We start from the raw sequence: 24205 nt of genomic DNA, 5'->3' as shown, positions 1-24205 counted from the left end.
TAGGCCTCTGCTGAAACTGCAGGCCGCCCAAAACAATACATTTTAAAAATGTAATGAAAGTACACATAAATACGGGTGCATGCCCTTTATCAAACAAACAACACACTCATACAAGAGATTTTAAACTTACTGGTGAAATCTAAAAAACAAAGTCCTTAAATCCAAAAGCATATATGCAAAAGAGAAAGAGAGTGATCCCTCCAGCTCCAAATCCAAATAAAAAGTAGATGGAAAAAGCAGAGGGGGGAGCCTGCTGGACAAGAGGAGAAAGTTGGAATCTCTGGCCCACTTCCTTCTTCTTGGAAAAAAAGTAGAAAAAATAAAAAGGATTCTCACACAGAAAAAAACCTTAATGATCTGTTGGAGGAGAATAGTAACTCAAAAATGCCTTTTTGAGTAGATTACTCTGCCTCACGAGAAGAGAATCGACTTGAGGTGCGGCTGCGGTCATGAAAAAGTGCCATAAGCTGCACTAGTGGCTGGCAAGTCTTGTGCATGCTCGCTAGAGGCTGGCAAGTCTTGTCGCACTCGACAGCACATGTCAAAGCAAGTCTCTAACATACCAATATTTAAAAAACACTGCTAAGTGGTGGAAGGTGAAATTTATTGGGAACGCTGCATTCCAAGTAGAAAATGGAAATTGCCAAATTCCGCATGCTCTACAAGCGGAGTGAATTTCTTCGCTCATACCTAGCTAGGACTCACTCCAACAGATGCTAACAGCATGGTTCAGGTAGGTCTAGTCAGTACGAGTCAGCGGAGCAATTACAGGAAACAGCTCAGGAAGGTTGTTGTGTTCCTATAGTTCAAAAGGTAACACTTAGAGTCACTTCTGAGATCCTAGTTTCAAGGCAAGAAGCTCCAGTCTTCCTTCAGGGTTCAGACAGTAGAACAGTCCTTCTTCTGAATCTCAACAGGTCAAGGAGTGTTCTGATGGGAGTTTTTGGGGTTGACTTTTTTATACCCTGTGTCAGTATTGTATGGGGAGCCCCCCCGCTTGTCTAACACTAAAAATGGTCCTGGCCAGGTCATCCCCTTTCCTCAAGTTTGACTCAAGTCAAGTGTGGGCTGCATTTGCCAGTGACGGGACAGCCGTCTTCTGAAGTCAGGAAGCGGCTTTGTTGCAGTCCTCAGGCTAGTCTTTTAAACTCAAGATGGGCTGGGTACAACCCCCCTCCCCAGATCATCCTGCTCAAGAGAGGCTTCATACCCAAGGCCCTTTTGACACTTATCTGGAAGGAATAAAAATCATACCACAGAAAAATAATTAACAGTCCCGTGACCCTAGACACAGGTAAAAAGGCACATTTGCTTGAGGCAGCAAAATGTAAACTTTCTCAAAAGTATCAATTCAAGTCAAGAATAGCTTTATTCGATTTAAAATGTAAATCATAAAAGCACAATTTTAGCAAATTTTAAAAACATTTACAGATAAATAAGCACAAACAACAAATAAGTTAATAAGATTTACAATCATGATTAGGAACCAGAACTCGCATTCCACATTGTTTTCCTGGTATTAATAACACTTTTAAAAAAAGTGACAATGAGAGGGGTAAACATTTCATTTTCCAAAGCTTGTAATGCCAAAAACGCTATGAGACATTGTCTTAAACTCAAAGTTTTTAAAATCGGTACTATAATTATTTTTCTTGGAATAGAATAAAACTTACAGAATAAAAGAATGTGCAACGTGGATGGTTGTGATACTTGTGGGGAGTGTATCCCAATTTCTGGGGTCTCTGAAAACGAGAAACTAATTATACTTAGCACTGTTGGCAACCAGGAGGCTGATCATAACACAGAGGACACCACCCGAGAGAGGGAGGGGCATGATGGAATTTAGTGAACGACTCTGGGATGTCCTGTGTAGGAGCAGTACCCATGGACGGCCCCAGTTTGGGGAAGTTCTTTTCATGGAACATCGCAGGGTTGAGTAGCAAGCTGATGTCCCAAAACTGGATAGATTTTGTTAACGGCTTTGAAGTCTGTTTATTCCAGGAGACATGGGCTTGCGACCCTATATTTCTTCCTGGCTATTTACATTTTTCAATTCCGGCCAGTAGAGGTTCTAGGGGCCGACCGATGGGAGGCCTAACTATTTGGGTAAGGCAATGTCTTCAGATAACAATTAAAGTGGTGGAATTGGGTTGCAAAGACATCCAAATGCTAAGAATAACCTCAGAAAAATGGGGAGGGATAGATATATACAATATATATGCCAGGGGTAGCACCACTGGGAGTTCACCCATTCTAGAGGCCTTGTCCACTTTTTTGGAATCACAGTCCCTGGGTAACAAAGTTGTAGTAGCTGGTGACCTAAATAGGACTTTCGAACCATTGGATAGTTCGGACGATCCCCTAGGGCAAGAAGAGGATATACAATGGGGTGTTCCGACTTTACATCTGGCTCCTGTTAAGCGGTGGACGAAAGATATATTACAACTGAACGCCATTTGCTTGGAACATGGGTTGAGAGCCCTAAATGGGAGGACGAAGACGATAGGGAAGGTGCCTGTACATTCGACAATGGTCATAACCAAAGTCGGATAGACTTTGTCCTTTGCAGCCTTAATTTGTGGCAGTTGGTATGCAACATGAAAATTGAGGGCAAACTGGAAAGTGACCATAATCCCCTCTGTGTGACCCATGACTGGTGGATGGCCATATCAGGGAACCCTCAATCAAGCGATGGTCCAATGCCTATTATGGCTAATGACATGCGCAGACTCAACTGGCCGAGTGTACAGGCGAATGCAGGGTCTATGGACTTTATAAGTTCTGAGGTGGATACTGCATTCGCTGCTATGGAGGCTGTAAATTCTGTAATCCCAGGTTCAAGGGAAATAACGGACATACACAACAGGCTCTTTTCCCTTTTAAAACCGCATTGTTTGAGGTCCAGCAACACAATTAGGAAAAAAACACCCAAATCAGCTAGGTGGTTTAATCATCAGTGCAGGGAAGCCAGGTTAAGCTTGGGAAGAGCAATCAGGAATAGGGATAAGGCAGCGATTGGCGAGGCTAGGAAGCACTACAAGGTTAGCGTATCACTAGCAAAAAAAACATGGGACAAAAAGTATTGGGCAGAACTAAAGGAGGCCTCAGGGGCTAAGGATTCCAGGTTATTCTGGAATATTGTCAAGTGGGGCAGAGGTGGATCTCCAAACAAACCCGACAATAATGTCGCTGAGGGTGCCTGGGTGGATTATTTCAAACCCCAATATGCTGAGACTACCGAGTTTAATGATGTGGAGGTAATTTCAGCTGTATTCCCCATTGGGAATTTATTTTCCCCTAAAGAAACTGAAGTTGCAATATGCGCTGCCAAAGGGGGAAGGGCCCCGGGTTTAGATGGGATAACCTCTGATGTTTTTATAAACGATAAGGTGAGGTGGGTTAGGTATGTATTCCTTTTAGGAAATGCAATTGCAAAGGGAACGGCAGTCCCAGAATTATGGAAGGGAGCAACTATTATACCCATATATAAAAAGGGGGATCGGTCCCTCCCGGCCAATTATAGGCCGATAAGTTTGATTGCCACTATCCAAAAAGTGGTGGGGAGGATGGTAGTAAACAAGCTAATGGATTGGGTAGACTAGAACAACGCCCTGTCCCCATATCAGGCTGGATTCCGGCGGGCTACAAGCACAGTCGACCAGGTGTTTCCCTTTGCTCTGCTGCAGTGGGGGACGGTGGTGCTCGGCGAGGGCAGCCTGTATGTTGCCTTTGTAGACTTGCGGGCTGCCTTCGACCTGGTCCCAAGGAGAAAGCTCTGGCCAGTTCTGAGCGAAATAGGCCTTCCGGCTGAGTTACTCACTCTGATAATGAGGCTGCATGAGTGTAACTTTGCCAAAGTTCAGTGGGGTACGAATGGGGAATCATCTGCCGACTTTCCAATTGGACGCGGAGTACGACAGGGGTGTGCTATGGCCCCCCTGCTTTTTTCCCTATTCATTAACGGAATTGTGGCTCGGATGCTGGATGCCAGTGTCGATGCACCTTCGTTGGCGGACCTCAGGGTCCCGATCCTGATGTTCGCCGACGATACGCTGATTTTATCCAAAACACCGGCCGGCTTGCAGCGAGCTTTAAACATCTTTGATCTCTTCTGTGGGGAACATGGCCTGGAAGTTAACGTGGGCAAGACTAAGCTGATGGCCTTCTCACCAAAACGCAGACCCCGGCCTAAAATACTTCTGAACAATTGTGTGCTAGAGGTTGTTACTGTATTTACCTACCTTGGGGTGCAGATAGCAAACAATCTAAAATGGTCCCAACACATAGAAAAGGCGGTCCTGAGGCATCAACAGATTTCGGGGGCACTACGGGTGGAACACAAAAAGTCAAAATCAAAGCCTATAAAACCAGTCCTGGCAGTATATAATGCCAAGGCTATTGGGTCTGCCCTATATGGGGCTGAGCCGTGGGGCTTCGATAGGTTTCTCCCTTTGCAAATATCGGAGAATAGGTTCCTTAGGGGAATCACGGGTCTCCCCCAGAGTACACCACTAATCCCGCTTGGTCTTGATCTAGGGAGAAGATCAGTTAGTGACCGAGCGCGATTTCGCCCGATTCTCTATTGGAGACGCCTCTGGACTACCCCAGAGATACGGCACTATGCAGAGGGGTTCCTTGCCATAATTAAAGTTGACACCTTTCATAAAATAGTATGGTTAAAAAATCTTAGGACTGCTCTAGGTGACCTCGGCCTCTCCAACCTATGGGATAATCCATCTGGGGAACCCTTTCCAAGTAAAAACATAATTAAAAGTTTATATTGGGATTGGATAGATGGCAGACTCTGGAATAGAACAAGATCAGACACAATGGCGGGGCGCTTCCTAGAAATCAAACTGTGTCCTATATTGGAACTATACTGGGACAGCATTACTAACCCAGGGGATAGGAAGCTTTTCATCCAGTTAAGATCAGGTGCCCTTCCTCTGAGATCACTGACGGGTAGGTGGAGGAGTGCAACTACCTTGTGCTGCCCGGTTTGTGGTGCAACCGAGGAAAGTATAGGTCACTTTTAATTCTTGTGCAAAGCTTATGCCACCCCGAGAAGAGTTTGGTTAGCTCCCGTTTGTAGAAATCTAGGGATATCCAGGGGTGTTGAGGCGTTACGAATTATTTGCACAGCCACTGATATGCATATTGTTCTAGGAACAGCAAAGTATCTGGGGTGGGCATGGTCCATTAGACAGAGGGCAATTTCTATTAATGTAATTTAATTAGGGTATCAAGTGATTTCTGTGTAAATGTACACTAAAGATTTTTTATTGCTTATGTATGTATAAATGTTTTAAAAGTATGTATAAATAAGAATTTTTTTTAATGGGATGTATTTTAAATGTATGTTTGTGCTTTTATGAGTATATCCCTCGAATAAAGCTTTGAATTCGGTTGTGATACGTCATTACATGGGCAAACAACCAGAATCTTGGACCAGTCATTTGTGACTGGAAAACTAGTAAGTCTATAAAAAAATAACAGAATAGCCTTCCTTTTTTTTTTTTTATTGTTTTTTTTTTACAGAATAGCCTTCCTTACTTGGCCTGGGTATATTTACCTATCACCAGGCTTAAGTTTAGCCCCTGTTCTATAGTCCCTAGACCCCGGTGGAAACCATATTGCAGATTAGAGACAAAGCCTGTATCTTCTGCCCAAGTCTGTAACCTATTTAACATGACACACCCTGTCACTTTAAGAAAGGAGTCCAGGAGGGAGATCGGGCAATGCCATGTAGGCTCATTGCAATCCCCTTTTTTGTATATCGGGACCACTATCGAATCGGACCAAGATGGAATAAGGCCTTGATGGCAGCAAGCTGTTAGGGCATGGGTTAATAATGGAGCTTTACCCATGGCACTAGCATTTATGGCGCATATAACTTAGTCTAGAGAAAAACATAAATCAAATGGGAATGTACGAAGCTGATCACTCTGTAAAGAAGCGTCCGATTCTACAACGAGGTTACCTGGTTATCATCATTATATAAAGTAGTGAAATGCTCCAACTATGTTTCCTCACTAATTGCTATTTCGATTGATGGTGAGTCCCTTGGAGCTAGGAAAGGTGCGTTGACAGCCTTCCAAAAGCTGTTGTTTTCTCTACATAGGCAAGCTTCATGCAGGGCCCGCCACGCATCCACTCTTAATGTCTCCTTGCACTCCTTTAATGCGCACCTATAGGACCTTATTGCTACTTTTATTTCTAGTTGACTTCTATCCTGCTTATGTAGCACTTTCTTTAAATTTATGTGAGCTTTAGTACAAGCCGAGTCAACCACCCCTGCTCCCTATGCTGTCTCTTCTTAAGTTGCACAGTTAGGCACTTTTAATCTCCGCAGACATAAGACAGAATGAGTCCAGAACCTCTTTATTAGGAGCGGACCCATTAAGACAAAATGTAAAGGCCTCATTGCACATGGTCAGCGACTAGCTGCCGCCTCCCCCCCCAATCCGGCACCCAACACCCAGGAACGTGGACACGAGACATCTTTACTTTTTGGAAGGCGGGCGCTAGTCGCCCGGCCGTATTTATTAAAGTATGAAATTAAAAAAGGTTTTTTAATTGCATCATCAACAATTTATACAAAAATCAGCAGGACATTTAGATACACAATTCTTCAACAAGTCTGAGAGCCTGACCTTAACAAAACTCTAATACATGTTGTTTCCTAACCGAGACTAAACATCCTCATCTTGATTTTTGTACATTTCTGGCCATATGGCAGGGTCACTACCGGTGTCAGGTCCTACAAGCTGCGCCTCCCCCTGAGACGTGCGCATGCGCAGTGTTACCCCGGGAATTGCCCGGTCAACGCCCTGAACTCCATTTACCCACTAAAGGAGGGCCCTTACTCTGCGCCGGTGGCGTCATGAGTCCACGCGCGCGGGGTGGCTACCAGCCTAAGGAAAGCGTGAACTACTCCTACCCGCGCTCCTTTGCTTTGCAGCATCCATTACCTTGCCCCTGGAGTTCTGGGAGTGGCCCGCAGGCCTCTCCCCCTGGGCGGGAACCTCCATAGGATGATGCCCGCCCCCTCAGACCTCAAATATGTGCTCACCGATAATGACCTTACCGCATGCCCCATACCTAATAAATACGACGACCTATGGGAGAAAATTCTAAAGGACAGCTACACTGGCTAATAAATAACAGTTTCAACGTATAGCTACAAAGGGAAAAAAGGCCTAAAGACACTTGGCATCAAATACAATTCATTTCGCACATGGTTTGCTAAAAAGGGGAAAAAATTCCTAAACAAAAGCATCAACAAAATATACCAACAGTTCCCTTTTTACTACCCTGTGAGACATGTGGACAGTACCTTCAAAACTTACCATTCAACCAGACATAAGAACTGCTACAAGACTTTGTTCCAAGGGATGGTGGGTGGGAAAACAAAGAAGCCCCGAGCGCGGGGCACACCGTTCAGCGAGGGAGCGTCCAGGGACAAGGGGTCTCCTGGGCGCTCCCCACCTCTTTATTCCCGAGGGGCCAGGCGGCCCCTCCTTTAGCCCGCCCCCCCCGACCCGGACCTTCTACCTTGGATCCGGGTCAGGGAGGCCGCCGGCCAATCGGCGGTGGGTCGCGCCCCCCAGGGCACGCCCCCACTGCCGAGTGACAACAATGGGGGAAAGGGGGGGGCGACGGTCGCCGCGCCGCCATGCGTGCGGGGGGGCCGAGGGCCCCCCCTTTTCACATGGTCAGCGACTAGCTGCCGCCTCCCCCCCCAATCCGGCACCCAACACCCAGGAACGTGGACACGAGACATCTTTACTTTTTGGAAGGCGGGCGCTAGTCGCCCGGCCGTATTTATTAAAGTATGAAATTAAAAAAGGTTTTTTAATTGCATCATCAACAATTTATACAAAAATCAGCAGGACATTTAGATACACAATTCTTCAACAAGTCTGAGAGCCTGACCTTAACAAAACTCTAATACATGTTGTTTCCTAACCGAGACTAAACATCCTCATCTTGATTTTTGTACATTTCTGGCCATATGGCAGGGTCACTATCGGTGTCAGGTCCTACAAGCTGCGCCTCCCCCTGAGACGTGCGCATGCGCAGTGTTACCCCGGGAATTGCCCGGTCTACGCCCTGAACTCCATTTACCCACTAAAGGAGGGCCCTTACTCTGCGCCGGTGGCGTCATGAGTCCACGCGCGCGGGGTGGCTACCAGCCTAAGGAAAGCGTGAACTACTCCTACCCGCGCTCCTTTGCTTTGCAGCATCCATTACCTTGCCCCTGGAGTTCTGGGAGTGGCCCGCAGGCCCCTCCCCCTGGGCGGGAACCTCCATAGGATGATGCCCGCCCCCTCAGACCTCAAATATGTGCTCACCGATAATGACCTTACCGCCACAGGCCAGCATTGTTAACCGACGATCTGGCCTCCCCCTGCCTAGACCTACCCTAGAAGTTCTCACTTTAGCCAAAACCTTCCAGCCAGGCCCTGACATCATCAGACCACAGGACCCTTCCTTCCTCCGTCAAATGGACTGCCCTCACCAGGTAGAACCAATACACCCATGTTGGATCATCTGCAACCGAGGGGGGCTTGAAATACTTTGTCCCACTGTGTGTTGATCCTCTTTATCGAGTGATTCAACGCCGTGACCGAGTCCCTGCCACCACGGGATAAGTTGAGGCCCTACTACTGTGCCACCCGGGCAAGTCCTGAAGACCCCCCCTCAGTGGAGATGGACTCAATGAGTATTCGCCTCCCCAGTTTGGCCAATTCAGTCCCCCCTAGGTGAAGTATCACCACTGACAGGGGGTCGGGCTGCTGAGCTAAAAAGTCCCTGAGAAGTTCCTGAACTGACCATGGCACAGACCATCAAACAAACTCTACCCTGTCCTGCGTCCAGCCTGTTGCTTGTGCTGGCACATTGCGGCTCCTCAACTTCTGGTGATGAGTTCCTCCCCTGCGTGACAGGTTTGAGAAACTGCTAGAACCAGGAAAAGACCAAGAAACCTGGGTGACAAATTCCCACTTCCACCTTAAGGAATGGGTAGCACTTACACCTGCCAGCAATACCTGGGCCCTTGGTGTCCTCTTTCTCGACGTATGCTTCCTTTTTGACGTCCACCCGCTGCTGATGTTGCGGTGTGGAGCACTCCTCAGATATCCGCCATGGACCCAGCCGTGACTGACGTAAGCCCCCCTTGGGCTGTCCACCTGTTGCAGCTGTTGTGATGTGGAGCCCTCCAGGTATCCACCATGGACCCGGTCATACATAAATTGGAAAGATAAATACACACCATTAGTGTTTCCGGCGATACCTGCTGTACACGCGTTAGACTTACATTACCTTCAGTTGCTAAGTTTTAGATAATCTTAGTGCCATATTACTACACATTAACACGTCGACAGTAAATGTTAAGCATAGCCTCCGTTTGTCTGTTTGCTAGTGCAGCATCTATGTCGTTAAGCTTAGGATCATGGTAGCTTAGCTAACCATGGTAGGCTGTAAAATTGGCTTCCTATTTTACAATCCTTGTTACACAAGAAAGTTGTGCCGTAGGCGAGGACATTGCCTCTTAATCCTGGTTTCCTACCCACGTCTTTTTGCATAGGATCTATGTGTAAAAACAAGACAGTCTACTTAACAGTGCAGCACCACAGTCTTTAGCCAACAGAATTAGCACAGCCCTAACCCCGCCAGGCCATACGCTGGCCCAAGGACCCTTTCCGCTCACCACTTTGGCTTCTGGGAAATATCATCCTAGCCAACCGGACATGATCACATGCATCCCCAGACCTATGTGATGCCGCAACTAGGCACTTGGGCACCTTTAGGTGTGACATCAGGGTGTGTATAGTTATCAGGACCCCAAGCAGTCTCTCTACAGGCTCTAGGCCCTGTCTCAATGCCATTCGTGGTTCCCCTACCACATTATTAATATATAGCTTTGGTACACCCCTAGAGCTCAACGTATATGGTGCTAAATCACTGTGTGCTATATAAGTTTACACACCGTAATTATTCGCCTCTAATCTTATCATAGGCTCAACGTATATTGTGCCAATTTACTTGTATGTTAACTAAGTTTACTGACTGTAATTTCACGCCTTTAGCCTCGGAAAGGAATTAAGGGATGTGTTTTAGAACTAATACATATATAGGTTATACACCTGTCCTTTTCCATTTACTCATTCATGAGATTATAGACTGGTAAAACAAGCTGCTCTACATTCCCTCAAGACTTAGCCTGAAGGCAGCACGCCAAACAGCTACCAATAAGATAGCTCACTAATAATGTTGACTTTACCTATCCTCAATGAATAGTCAATTGGACTGGTGCAATGTCCCCCCCCTTAGAACAGTGAACATCACCTCAGATGTCCATTACCTTTACAATGAAATACGTCCCTTGTGTGACTTACTGCTTTGGCTTGCAACGGAATGTGGTACCTGGGAAACTGGCTTTCTCAGTCTTGCCAAGCCCTACCCTTAGATGTGTATTAATCCCCAGGAGGACCCCAAGAGAAGGGGGAATACCCTATTCGCGAACCGTTCCACTATTATTCTAACTATCCCCTCAGCAGACACCAATGATAGCAATTCTAGAGTGTCAAAATTTGACTTATGTCAATGGCTGTTCCTCACGTAAGATAAATAAGCAGCAACCCTGGCTTGGATAAAATTTTTTGCAAGTGTGTGTCCCGCTTCAGATACGTGCCCTGTTCCATTACAATACAGCGGATTCCCTTAGAAACGCTAAAAAATTGTGGGGCCTTGGTGGGATGCCTACCCAACATTGTTTGTATAGTTGGCCCTCAATACAGCTGTTACTACTAGGAAAGCAGCCGTATAACCCTGCTATCCAGACCGTCATCATTGTGTGGTGCCTTCCCTCAAGTATCTTGTCTGGGAGCCTCACACCTAGATGTAAATACCATGGAGGCGAAACAAAAGCACACAGCTGAATCCTGCCTTCCCAGTCCCTAAAAGAGGCATTGTTTCGCCCTTTTTCCAGTGCCGATATATGGGAATATGCATGCACTGTCCAAAATTGTCAGATGTGTTTTTTCGTCCGAGTATTTACCCATATTCCCATTTTAAAAAAAAACGATTTTCCTTTTTATAGCGCTACTTATCTCAATGCCGGGTGTCAGAGTACTTCACATTACACATACGCCTTATACATTGAAAAATAGATTATGTGTGTAAACCGATGAACAGTGTGTGTTACTTAAACCAGGGCCACTGAAATTATGCGGCAATGACGGTTTAAATTTAAGTAGCAGGGCTTGCTAAATTATGCAGCATAATGCGGCACATCTTTGGGTTAGTACCAGTTCTTTATTCTGTCACATGTTCACATCTTAACACTACCTGGATAAGAGGTCTTATCTTATAAGTATTAATTTAACACCCCAACACACAACATGCATTTGAAAGGTGAACAGTCAGCTTGTGCAAAGTGCATTCCGCTTCCTAGGAACATGCGTTTCTAGTAAGTTTTGTTCAGTTTGAGCTAAGGACAACTTGTAAATTATGCAGGAGAAGATGTAATATGTGGCAAATGTAGCCAATCAAGTACTATGCGAAAAAATTGCAGTGGCAGCAGAATCACATAACGCCAGTGGGCCTGCATGAGATAGTGAGGGGTACATGATGCAGGAGACACACGTCCTTCCTAGGTCACTGTGCAATGTTAGAAGGGTTGTGATTTATGAACTGCAAACAACAAAAGGATCTCTGTTTTTTATACTTTCGCTTCCAGTACCTGAGTGCATTTCATTTTCATTTTCACTCGAACACAGATCCCCAGGTCTGAAGTCGAACGCCCTATCCGTTAGGCCAACTCCTCTCACTGCTAAAAGAGGAGTTACCCCCTTACCTACCTACATAGATGAACTGTGTAGGAGAAACAGTAACCCCTGGGATTGGAGAAAACATATATTCCTCCAGGAAATGTGGTAACCCCCCAGAGTTATTCTACCACTACTCTCGTTGACGTTTACTGGACTCACAAAGTTCTCAGCAGCAGATGCTCTAACCTTACCACATATTTTAAAATGCCGACTTTGCGACCAGTTTAAGCAGAACAGATTTACTGTCCCAGTAACGGCACTTTAAGAACACTGTTTTCATTGTGTATTATCCACTCCTTCTTCCTGGGTGACTAACAGCAACCAGGAGCCTGCTGAGGGGGGAAGGGGGTGCCAAACAAGGGGGTCGATCCTGCGATGTCACAATGCTAAAAGGCAAGGGGGGGGGGGTTCATATGTGTCATACGTACATAGTTGAATTGAAGGTATTTGAGACGGACACTACAGGAGATCTTTTTGGGAGACTCCAATACTCTACACAAATCTGGGTCAGTAATCGTCCTATTCAGGGATCTTTCCCACCTACCCTTCAATTTCTACGAGAATACACTCTTCATGTCGTATTACAAGTAGGCCAATAAATAAACGTAGATAAGAGCATTTACCGTTTAGTTGTCTTTGTCTATGTGTGTGATTCAACCCACAATGACAATGTTCTACCTTGAGTTAAAATCTTCTGTGTTTTAAAACATATGTCTCACAAGTTACATGTAGATGTTTACAGTGAATGCATCATCCACTGGACGATTTTACCAGGATATGAACATGGGGCTTGCAGGGTACACGTGACTGCTGTAAGAAATACACTGACTCACAGCGCGATCTCGCTAGGATAAAATCCTGTGTCCTACAAGTTACAAACATTGTTCTAAAGCAGGCATATTCACCATTTAACCCAGTTAGTCATAATTCAAACTTGTGCCCAAAGGTTGTGCGTAGACCTCTGCAGCAAGTGCATTGGACACATTAGACCCTTTGCTAATGTTATAGCCTGAGACTTGCTAAATACATACAGGTATCCATGAGCTATTTTCAAAAACGATCTGTGACTGGTAAAGTAAACAAGAACATCTTCGTTCTCACAGACAACCAAGTTGTTTAAGAATTTGGTAGTATTTTTGTGTGTATAACAGGTCCCACGCAGTCGTACACATTCATGCTGTGCTGTAAAGTTTAAAATTGGGCGCGAAAGATATTTGTGTCCAATTTAAACTCATGGGTCTGGGACAAATTGCACTGGATCCCGCCCAGCATGCGAACGTGGATTCCTCCCAGTAACACGGGAAGAAAAACTGACGTTGGAAGACGCGCTGTTTCTTGTGGATAGCACGCGACAAAACAGTACGGTAGACATTAATGCGGCCCTTGTTACGATAGCATTAGGGCATACAGCTGCTCATGTTACTAGTGCTCTTTGGCAGCGACTTCCCTTACCAAATTCTTGCTGGGTCTATATATATTTAATGGCACAGGAACTTGTTCCGCTTGAAAACTTTCTCAAATCCGATACATGAGTCGTTCAATTTGCACCTTATCTCCCCTCGGGTTTGCGCTCGGTATAGGAAGGCACATAAAAAGCAGTTCTAGGCATCAAAACCAGTGGCGACGACGCTAGGGGTGCAGGGAAGCGCTGCAGCCCCCCACAAGACCTGAACGAGTTCAGATGGGGACCAAACAATAAACGTGGCCTTCATGTGATTACCTGATGGCAGCATTTCGGGATTTACAAAATGAGCACTATCTATCATCCCTGTGTAGTTCGTGAGGTGACGTTTATTGGCCAAACCGGTTTAACAATCAGCCCTAGCACCACCTAATTTATATGTCTGTGCAGTGTCGATTGCGTGCCCTTTGTTTAAGCGCAAGCACACAAGTACCAGCATGGACTGCCACACTCCTCCCGGTCTCTGCACCCAAGAAAACAAACGTGCGCCATGCAATAAGCCCCTCGCCAACAGCAGCTATCCGCAAACCACTCTACGCATGGTACTTAACTTTTTTTTTTTTTTATGCTCCTGTATCCTCGAGCATGGCTCCCCGAAAGACGCCGTTTCTGCTCCAGGGCGCGACGCCTGTTCCATAAAGGGCAAAAACCATCTGCCACCTTGACGATCGCTGCTCCTTGTTGTCCGTTCTTCCCCGGATCTAGCTTCTCCGGTATTCTCCGCACTGCAAGCACCAGTTGCTTGAAGGTACGATCCCGCCAACCTACAGGGGGAACAAAAGAGAAAATTAAACAAAACAAAGAAGCCCCGAGCGCGGGGCACACCGTTCAGCGAGGGAGCGTCCAGGGACAAGGGGGTCTCCTGGGCGCTCCCCACCTCTTTATTCCCGAGGGGCCAGGCGGCCCCTCCTTTAGCCCGCCCCCCCCGACCCGGACCTTCTATCTTGGATCCGGGTCAGGGAGGCCGCCGGCCAATCGGCGGTGGGTCGCGCCCCCCAGGGCACGCCCCCACCGCCGAGTGACAACAATGGGGGAAAGGGGGGGCGACGGTCGCCGCGCCGCCATGCGTGCGGGGGGGCCGAGGGCCCCCCCTTTTCATTTGGCTATTAGTTGCTTAGCGAAGACAGTCAGGTCGACGTTCAACCAGCTCAAAGAGTACCCAATAATTCTTTTAAGGCAGACGTTGAATGCAAATTAGTCCAACAAATCCCCGTTAATAGACTCAGAGCTCAATAAGTAGAAAGAAACGCTCATTGGAAAGTGATCACTTATTCCATTTAAATGAGTTGCGAAGTTAAGCACCCTACTTGAGTGACGGTTCGTGACTAAGATAAAATCGATTATGGACCGCATCCTCTGCCATTATATGTGCATCTAAATGGGACTGTTGGGCTGCATATTTCATTGGCGAACCCCAAATAAAACTGAAACACAAGAGAATTCAACAGGTCCCTAGATGTTATGTGTGAAAAATGAGCCTGTTCAACATCTCTTTCGTTGCCTATACCACAAATGCCCCACGTAGTATGTTGGCACAAAGCATGATTAAGATACTCACCCCAAATAATGCACATATCTTTAAGCATGTCGTCTTGTAGTTTAGAGAGATCGTTCTGTAATTTAATCAGTACACACTCTGTGTGCGCTTTAGGAATGTTGTTGTAAAATTTAACAGAGTGACACAGTACTTCTTTTCCACATATAGGAATGCAACCTGATAATAGGTGGCCGGAATCCTAAAAGTGATCTTATTGACATTAACACGGTGAGAAACATAAATACACAGTCCACCGTTATTTCTCCCATGGACCGAAGTTACCGCCTGTGAGTGAAAGGTTTTGTAGCCATTAATATATAATTAGTTCTCCAGCAGGTCTCTTGCAAACGCAGTATGTCGAAATCTTCAACAAAGGTTTCCCGTTGCGGCTCACTTACTTTGGAATGCAACCCTGCAACATTCCAGAATAGCATATTATATTCAGGCAGCCTTTTCACTAGTTCTACCCTCTGTGTTGCTACTGCAGTATGACTGTCAATTTTGTTTTGATTGGTAGTCCAGCCTAATGAGTCTAAGAAGGTTACAGAAGACCCAATTAGAGCGTGATCCCCAGCGGGCAAGTTAGCTGAAGTATTTTTAGAGGTACCAGGTGTGTCAGGCAAGGCAGACACAGCACACCTCGGTATTTGAATACATGATGCCTCGGGGGTAATTGGTCAATCGATATCCTCAAGTGTGGGCAGGATATCAAAACGATTGGAAACTGGCACATTATAGGAGCAGGGAGGAATGACCTGAGGATCCCTGTTCTGGGTTCTATGTTGAGTAACAGAGTATGCTGGTAAAAATACCCCGAGAGAAACATGTTAATACCCACATGTGTTGTATTTAAATTCTCTGCCCTAGATAGAATTGTTAAATGTGGGTCGCTAAACGTCAGTACTACGCAGTCACCCGCCAATGATTTAAAATCTCGACCAACCCAGGAAACCCGTCTGGCAATCTTACATTTTACAATTAGGGCTTCAGTTAAGCCAGTTTTTGTGCCCAACCAAAATAGAGATTTATTTCTTAGGGCCTCCCATGTTTCAGTCATCTGTGTAGTAGGGGCTGGGACTTTGGCCAAAACTATTGTGTATGTAGTATTTGCAGGAGGTATATCAAGCCTGTTTATGATCAGGGGTGGGCGTAGTTGGCGGAGTACCACTACATGGAATTCTGCAGAATTTATCGCAAACTCAGTGAACTCCGCTCCAGCACTCCATTCCGTCTCACCACAATTTATAAAACAGAAACTTCACAAGTAACTCTAATATTACATGCTAAAATACATATAATCATCTCACAATAGTGAAATTGAAAATATTGCAAGCAGTGAGAGAGGTGATGATGTTGATGTCCTCACTAACCTAGGGAGAGAACCAAGCAGATGCTTAGCACACAAAGAGCACATCATGCTGAACGATTGGTGGTGGTCCCATCCTCCTAGGACCACCCCAAGCACAGTTATGGGCAAAAAAATACAATCCCAACCAAAGGCCCTGCAAAGCATTATGGGACAATATTCTAGGGTGCAGTGAATAATGTATTATCCAATATCAAGAGAGAAGTCCCTGTTTTCCAAGCATGGAAATACAATAATAATACAACCCTTAGTAAACGCTAAAGCCCATTAATAACAAAACAAAAATGTGTCAAATTCACATGGAGACCAGTTAAAAATGATTTTAAAAACATTTTTAACTGTTCTTCATGTGAATTTGACACATTTTTAAATTGTAATTTATGGCACTAAAACTGTGTATGAATGTATTGTTTTATACTGAATAAATTGTACAAAAACTTTTTTTAATATCATTGTATATTGTCTTTGATTAATTTACTCTATTGATGATGTTTAACACCAATGTGGTTTCGTTATTAATGGGCTTTAGCGTTTACTAAGGGTTGTATTATCATTGTATTTCCATGCTTGGAAAACAGGGACTTCTCTCTTAACACTTTCACTGCTCCTTGTCCCGAATTGGACTTATAAGGAGACCTCCCTTATTTCTTTTAATTAATTATCCAATATCAAAACATTCCTCAAGGGGCAGGCTATCGGGCTCAGCTGAGAGCTAATACTATAATATTCACTAAACTCTAGACTCTTGCCCCACAATGCTTTGCTGGGCCTTTGGTTGACATTGTATTTTTGCCCATAACTTTGCTTGGGGTGGTCCTAGGAGGATGGGAAAACCACAATAATTGAGTATGATATGCTATTTGTGTGCAAGGCGCCTGCTTGGGCCTCTCCCTAGATTAGGGGCCCCAGAATAATCACCTCTCTCACTGACTGATATTTTTTAAAGCTCCCGTTTGTGAATTGGTTACATGCTTTGTAGCATGTAAATATACAATTGTTTTATCAATGGAATGTGGGTGCAATAGCTCATTCCAGAAATGTTACATAAACTCCGTTGTCCTGTATTTATAAATGTTTTAAACAGAAATCTGAAATACCTTTAATAAAACTAAAAATAATTATCTTTGCATGCTAATATACATATAGCCATCTCATGAAAATATAGCAAGCAGTGCCTTTATTTAAACATTAAATAATTCTATCTGTACATGCTAAAATGGATACAATCATCTCACAAAAGTGAACATGAAAAATAGCAAGCAGTGAGAGATGTGATAATTTTGGAGTCCTTCCTAACCTAGGGAGAGGACCAAGCAGATGCCTTGAACACAAAGAGCAAATCATGCTGAAATGATTCGGTGGTGGTTCAATCCTCCTAAGACCATCCTAAGCACAGGTATGGGCAAAAATACAATCCCGAACAAACCCCCTGCAAAGCATTATGGGACCATACTCTACAGTGCAGTGCATATTATAGTATCCAATATCAAAACATTCCTCAGGAGGCAGGGTCTTGGGCTCAGCTGTGAGCTAATATTATAATATTCACTAAACTCTAGAATCCCGCCCAATAATGCTTTGCTGGGCCTTTGTTAGGCATTGTATGTTTGCCCATAACTTTTCTTTGCTTGGGGTAGTCCTAGGAGGATGGGAACAACACCAAACCAATCAGCATGATATGCTCTTTGTGTTCAAGGAATCTGCTTGCCCTCCCCCTAGGTAAGGGGTGACCCCAAAATCATCACCTCTCTCATTGACTGATGCTTTCAAAGTTCACTTTAGTGAATTGGTTATATGCTTTATAGCAAGTAAAGGTAAAGTTGATTTACCAAAATATTGTGGGCACAGTTGATAATTCCATTGCGTAACGGGTTGGGAATTCTTGCATAAATTCCATGATTTCAATGGAATGCGTAGTTATCAAATCTTTGCAACTTCTGCGAGTGGTGCGGAATTCATTGCCAGAGCCTATTTATGGTCTAATTCAATTTTATTTGAGGTGCAGGAACCGGCTGCTCATAAGCCCTAATGTCATGCTGAGCAGGGACTCTCTTAATAGGATCAGCCACATGGAATGCTGGGGCCCTATTATAAGGAGGTGGGATCGGGCACATAGCCTAAGAAATTAAGGGGCATATTATCAAGCCTGTTTTTGGACGCAAAGCAGCGATTTAAATATCGCTCTATTATCAAGGACACACTAACGCATGTTTCCTTGAGTTAGCAGCCGTCTTTTCTCCACTTTGCATGTCAGCGATTATTATCATTAATGACATGCAAAGTGGGTGTTCCTCACAGAACAACATAGGTAAACATCGCAAAAACTGCATAGTGGTATTTACAAGGATTCCCCAGACCCCTGAATCGAAGATCAAAGTTGTGCTAAGGCCCCTTTATCACAGGATTTTAACTCCTGCTATTAATCTGACTTAGCCATCTGTGACATGGGAGAGGGATCTCAGGGCTAAGGCCACACTTGCCTATTATCAATGTTTACATTATCGCAGATCACTTTTCGCTGCTTTTCTCACGCTAATGCATGTTATCACCTTCTATCGCTAGTTTTCCCATCGCCTGGGTGAAAAGCATTAATAATACGTCGCTAACTCGGCGCTGAAATCCAGCGATAGACTGCGATAATGAAAATCTCATGTGCTTGATAATATGCCCCTAAATTCTTAGGAGAATAAGGAACCATCCTTTCTTGTGGGGTAACAGGTGGAGGTTGGATAACAGGCTGTAGTGGTGAATCCTCTATATAACAAGTATCAGGGATGGTTTTTGCAGGTTGGTTTTGCCTAATTTGATTTTTTTAAATATCCTCAATAGCCCTCCCTCTGTCTATTAATTTAATTAATCAATCAGTTAAATTTGTATGTAAATCCTCAATTTTCTTACGATCTTATTTACCTAGGGGGACTGTCCTGCATTTAGAGCATTAGTAGAGGATAAAGACTTTCTACCATCATCAGGTTTACCCTGTCTGCTCATATTTTTCTGTTTCTTCCTGTTGTCTTTCTTACTAGGTGGGGGGTTAGATTTTGCTCCCTACGTAGAGCCTCAGGGTTTCTGGGTCACTTAGATGGTGGCTATGGGTCACAATCCAATTTGCTCATTTAGATATGACGAGATGTTTCTTGGACACACCAATTAGGGGTGGCTGATCTATCACTCCATCCAGTTGACTAATTGAAGAGGTGTCATGTGTGTTATCCCTGGGGCTTTTTTCTACCTTCACACAAACCTTCCCTTGTGTCAGAGACTCCTTGTTAGACTTGGCATCTTTTGGTGTGTTTCCCCTGAGTTTTCGCTTTCTGACCTCCTGGTTTTGACTCTGTTTTTGCTGGCGTAGTGTTTCCGCACACTTTTCTCACTGCTGATAAGTGGTAAAGTGCAAGTGCTCCTGTAGTAAAATGTGTTATGGTAGGCCCAAGGTACTCCTGTGGGCAGGGTACATTGTATGTGAAAGGTAGGACATGCCTGGTGTGTGTGGCATGTCCTGATAGTGAATTATAGCCACATTTGGTTTTCACTATTGCAAGGCTACCTGTTCCCATAGGCAAGAATGGGCAGCTTGATTATAACATCTTATAATATTAACTGACCGAGGGAACATGGCATAAAAACAAATTTAGTATGCCTGAACTCAGAATGATAAAATACGTCTTTTAGTAGAGTTGGTTTTAGTATTCTGTGTTTGAAAATACCACTTTTAGAAAGTAGGATTTTCTTCCCTAACCATCCAGCCTGCCTCTGTTAGGTTATGTATTGCGTGTCTGGTTTGTGAGTGACAGGGGCTGGGGTGGCTCCAGGACACAGGGTGAGTCAGCAGTAGGCTGAATAGACCTATCTGCATTGGGGGTGGTGGGAGGAGTAGCAATTGGACCTGAATAGGGCTGTGCCTGCCTACAACAATGCTGACTCCACCTCCTGTGGTGCGTCTGATGACCCTGGCCCACACTGACAAAGGAAGAAGTTGTGCACTGCCAGAATGCACCCAGAACTGGTTTGGACTAGGTACACACATTCTCTGCCTTCAGAGAACAAAGGATTTGGAGGTGAAAACGTTGGGACCCAAACCCCAGAACTTTCAAACTCCTTTGGATCAAGAAGACTGCCAAGAAGAAGAGCTTGAGAAGCGGGTGAGGAGGATCTACCACTTTGCTGTGTGCTTTGCTGTGTTGGCCTGCAGTGGCTGCATCTGTCTTGTGCAATGAAAGGACTGGAGGGAATTTGTGATTTTCTCCAAGGGCTTGAGGTAGAGCTTGCCCCTTGTTTAAGAAGTCTCAGGAACAGCAACAAATTCAATCTCTTCAGCTCTCAGCACTGGGGACTGTGTGTTTTGTGCTGCAACAGAAGAAAAGCAACTCGACGACGTCTACGATGCCACTGCGACTCTGAAGCCTGACAGCACCGTAGAGGGCACTGCCGCATTTCCGCACCATGATCAAGGTCTCACCGACGATGCCTGTTGATGCCGCCACTGAGCCGCTGCTCGCACCGCGACCTGTGGGCACCGCACTCCACACCAACCTGCTTTACAAGGATGCCTAACTATCCCCAACAACGCCACTCCACGCCTTAATCAATGCCGCTGCTTGCACCATGGTTCGAGGGCACCACTCGTAAAGATACACAACGCACCGCCCTCATCCTGCACCGCAGCCTTGACCTACTGATGCCGGTGCTATCGACTCCAGTTCGTCATCCGACGACAGCGCTTCAGCAACGACGATGCCACTGCTTCCACCACGACCTGCCAGCACCGCAACGAGCACCTCATTCGCTTTGCACTGCAACCCTGGTATCACCGACGACGCCATCTGACGCCACCACTGAGCTGCTGCTTGCACGGCGACCTGAGGGCATCCACGTCACACCACTGCACTTCGCACCGCAGCACCTGATGCCTGCCGACGCCAGCACTCCTGATTTCAACAAAGAGGAGTTCAACCTGCAACACGAGTGACTTCGAAGGCCCTGATGCCTCCTGCACTGATCTTCGGCACCGACGCCTGCGGACACCGTGCTTTTAGAAGCTCAGGAAGAGGTCACCAACGACCTGCATTTCTAAAAGGTACTGTCGGTGGGTCTTCCCGACACAGTAGATGGTCCACGACGCCGCGGTCAGCCAGAACTGTTTTGAATTGTTTGCTCACAAGACCCTGATAGCGCGTGATGGATTTATTGACATCAAGCAACTGTTTTTGAAGGTTATTTTGATAACTGAAGATTTTTAAGTACTCTATTGTGGACTTTTACAGTTTTTGGTCTTGCCTTAACTATATAAAAATATTGGATATTTTTCTAAACTGGTGTGGTGTCCTTTTGTAGTGCTTACACTGTATTACTGTGGATGCCAGCGCTTCTCACTTTAACAAAGAGGAGTTCGACCTGCAACGTGTGTGACTTCAACGGCCCAAACTCCTGCACTGAACTACGGCACCAACGCCTGCAGACACCGTCCTTTCGGAAGCTCAACAAGAGGTTGGCGACGCCATGCATTTCTAAAAGGTACTGGTTGCGGGTTTTCCCGACACCGTAGCTGGCCTGCGACAACGCGGTAAGCCAGAACAGTTTGAATTTGCTGTTTTACGACGCTGTGATAGCCCCGGATGAAGCTGTCAACAGCAAGGAACTGTTTTTCAAGGTTATTTTGATAAATTACGATTTTTAAGTGCTCTATTCTGGATTTTTATCATTTTTGGTCTTGTCTTAAGTATATCAAAATATTGGAAATGTGTCTAAACTGGTGTGGTGTCCTTTTGTAGTGCTTACACTGTATTACAGTAGGTTATGTGCAAATGCCTTACACACTGCCTCTAAGATACGCCTGACTGCTCGTGCCAAGCTACCAAGGGAGTGAGCAGGGGTTATTTTAGGAGTGTAACTCCCTTATCCTGACTAGGAAGAAGGGTCCCTATTTGAACAAAGGTGCAAACCCTTGCCAACTAGAGACCTCTATTTCTACCACTCCTCAACAGAGTTTATTCGTTGTTCAATAGCCCCCATTGCCCCCGTGAAATAGATCATCAAAGATTGCTGTCTCCCCACTGCAGAATTAGACATGGTTTCCGCCTTTCTTTTACCCATCCTACTCCTCCCCAAGTAGGTATATATCAGGGAGTTAGAAGTACTGTATTTTATATTTATTTGATATTTGATATTTATTGATTTGTATAGCACTGAATTACCCATGAGGGTATCTCAGCGCTAGGGACGGAGGAACATCAGAACAGGAGGGAAGAAATTTAGAAGAGGTGGGTTTTTAACATTTTTCTAAATTGAATTAGATTGTGTCCTGAGCGTAACTGAGGAGGCAGGCTATTACAGAATCGGGGGGCAAGATAAGAAAATGCCTTGCCACCACTGCAAGCCTTTTTGATTCTGGGAATGGTGAGCAAATGTTCGGTGCTAGACCTGAGAGTTCGTGACGGGATATAGGAGGAGAACTTGTTGGTGAGATACATGGGGTCCTTGCCATTACGGGCTTTGTGAATAATACAGCCTATTTTGAACTTTACCCTTTTCTTTATGTGGAGCCAGTGAAGTTGATTGAGTAGGGGTCCAGAGGGTGTTCTAGATGGGGCATTGTTGGTAAGTCGGGCAGCAGTATTCTGCACTACCTGGAGTTTATTAATGGCACTTTCATTGGCCGAAAACAGGAGGGCATTACAATAGTCAAGTCTACTCAATATTAGGGCCTGCATGAGAGTTTTTTTTGTAGAGGAGGGTAAGAGTGGAAAAATCCTACGCAGGAGGCCAATAACATAGTAGCAGGAACCTGCGGTGGTGTGGCATGTGTGTTATGTGTGAGTTTGTGATCAATTCTGACGCCTTGGTTCTTAACCACTTCTTTGGGAGTGGGGGCGGTTCCCAGCTCTTCTGGCCACCAAGTAGGTGACCAGAGAGTGGTAGCTCCTCCAAACAACATGATCTCTGATTTGCCCCCGTTGAGTTGCAAAAAGTTGTTACGCATCCAGGCAGCGATAGATTTCATGCCTTCGGAAAACAACAGATCAATGTTGGGTGTATTTTTATCAAATGTTAGAAGGAGCTGGGTGTCATCTGTGAATGAGATTGGAGTAAACCCCAAGGATCTCATGAGTCTGGCCAGGGGGGTTACATATATATTGAAAAGGGTAGGGCTTAGGCAGCCCCTTGCTCACTTTGGTAGTGGCAGATGTAAAAGATCCCATGGTAACTGTTTGAGTTCTGTCTGTAAGAAAGTTGGTGATCCACCTCAGTGCTGGCCCCTGAATGCCTATGTCTTGGAGCCTTTCCAGAAGGATGTGATGTGAAATGGTGTCAAATGCTGCTGACAGGTCAAGCAGCACCAAAAGCGCTGCTTGACCGTTGTCAGTAGCCATGCGCATATTGACAGTAACCTCAATAAGGGCGGACTCGGTACTATGTTTAGCCCGAAATCCAGATTTAAAAATATCCAGTAGTTGGTGAGTTTCCAGATAATTAGACAAGTGTCTATTAATGTGTTTTTCAATGAGTTTAGACTGTAAGGGTAAAAGAGATATGGGTCGCTAATTAGTGATTTCGGTGGTTGGGGCCTTGGGGTCTTTACGTATGGGTTTGATTTGCGCATCTTTCCAAGCCGATGGAAGGCGGCCCTCCCTAAGGGAGCAATTCAGAATGAGATTGGAGTAAACCCCAAGGATCTCATGAGTCTGGCCAGGGGGGTTACATATATATTGAAAAGGGTAGGGCTTAGGCAGCCCCTTGCTCACTTTGGTAGTGGCAGATGTAAAAGATCCCATGGTAACTGTTTGAGTTCTGTCTGTAAGAAAGTTGGTGATCCACCTCAGTGCTGGCCCCTGAATGCCTATGTCTTGGAGCCTTTCCAGAAGGATGTGATGTGAAATGGTGTCAAATGCTGCTGACAGGTCAAGCAGCACCAAAAGCGCTGCTTGACCGTTGTCAGTAGCCATGCGCATATTGACAGTAACCTCAATAAGGGCGGACTCGGTACTATGTTTAGCCCGAAATCCAGA

The sequence above is a fragment of the Lissotriton helveticus genome, chromosome 1_2, assembly GCF_964261635.1.
Source record: "Lissotriton helveticus chromosome 1_2, aLisHel1.1, whole genome shotgun sequence".
NCBI classification, from domain to species: Eukaryota; Metazoa; Chordata; class Amphibia; order Caudata; family Salamandridae; genus Lissotriton; species Lissotriton helveticus.
This window is presented reverse-complemented; position numbering follows the sequence as displayed.